This window comes from Myotis myotis, unplaced genomic scaffold, assembly GCF_014108235.1.
Source record: "Myotis myotis isolate mMyoMyo1 unplaced genomic scaffold, mMyoMyo1.p scaffold_m19_p_8, whole genome shotgun sequence".
Taxonomy (NCBI): Eukaryota; Metazoa; Chordata; class Mammalia; order Chiroptera; family Vespertilionidae; genus Myotis; species Myotis myotis.
The window spans coordinates 20,110,527-20,111,465 of NW_023416390.1; positions in this window are offsets into that span (position 1 = coordinate 20,110,527).

Consider the following 939-nt stretch of genomic DNA (forward strand, 5'->3'; position numbering starts at 1 on the left):
AACGAGGAGGCTTGGGCCAGAAGCATGTGGACAAAACACTGAGGAGTGGGCACAAAGTACTATTTTTGTCTAACACATTCATGCCCCCAGAAGAGGCACAGAACACCAAGGAGACCAGATGACTCAGTCGGTTGGTGCTCCCCAGCCCCCATCGGCTGCTACCACAGAACTGGCCTATGGGCACAAGAGTGAAGGAAAACTGCAAACAGGCCCAACATCATGGGCTCCCGCTTAAGCAAAGCCTTTGCAGTTGGAGCTGCCTCTAAATGTGCACCCTGTCCACGCAGAGACCAACGCTGAGCCCCGATGTGGCACTGTTCCTTAAGGAAAGTGATAGGCTGCTTGACGTCAAGGCCCCAAGTGGGCAGTTTATAGGTTCACTGCTTCTCAGCTGTGTCACAATGGATCTGGGCCCTTTAGTTTTTCCTTTGCCAGCTGACACCGAGCTTTGTCAGGAGAGGGCGATGGAGAGACACTGCAGGAGGTCAAGGCTTTCCTCTCCAGACTCCAGTCTGCAGGCCTTGGTGGTGGCGCAGGGCAGCCAGCAGCAGCAGCAGCCCTGGCACCTCCCTCAGGTAGTTGTGTAGCAGAGCCTCTGATGAGACACCTCCCGTGAAGTTTCCCCTGGCACCCGAGATGGTGGATTATCTCGGGCAAGTTCCAGAGGGCAGATTTCCAGCAAGTTCCACCAGCAGAACACCACAGTGACTGCCCAGCCATCAGGTGGGCCAGCCCAGGCCCTCCCAACAAGGTTTGGATGTCAGCTGGGAGGTGGGGTGGGGGGAGTAGGGTTCTTCATCTCAGTCCCAGTAGCTTAGTAGCTGTTCCTGGTAACTGCTATTCCCATGTTCTTTAAAGTCCTCTTTACTTCCCACTAGCCAATCTTTTGCATTTAGAAGGTTTATAGAAATTAGATTTCATGAAAACAAACCACACATC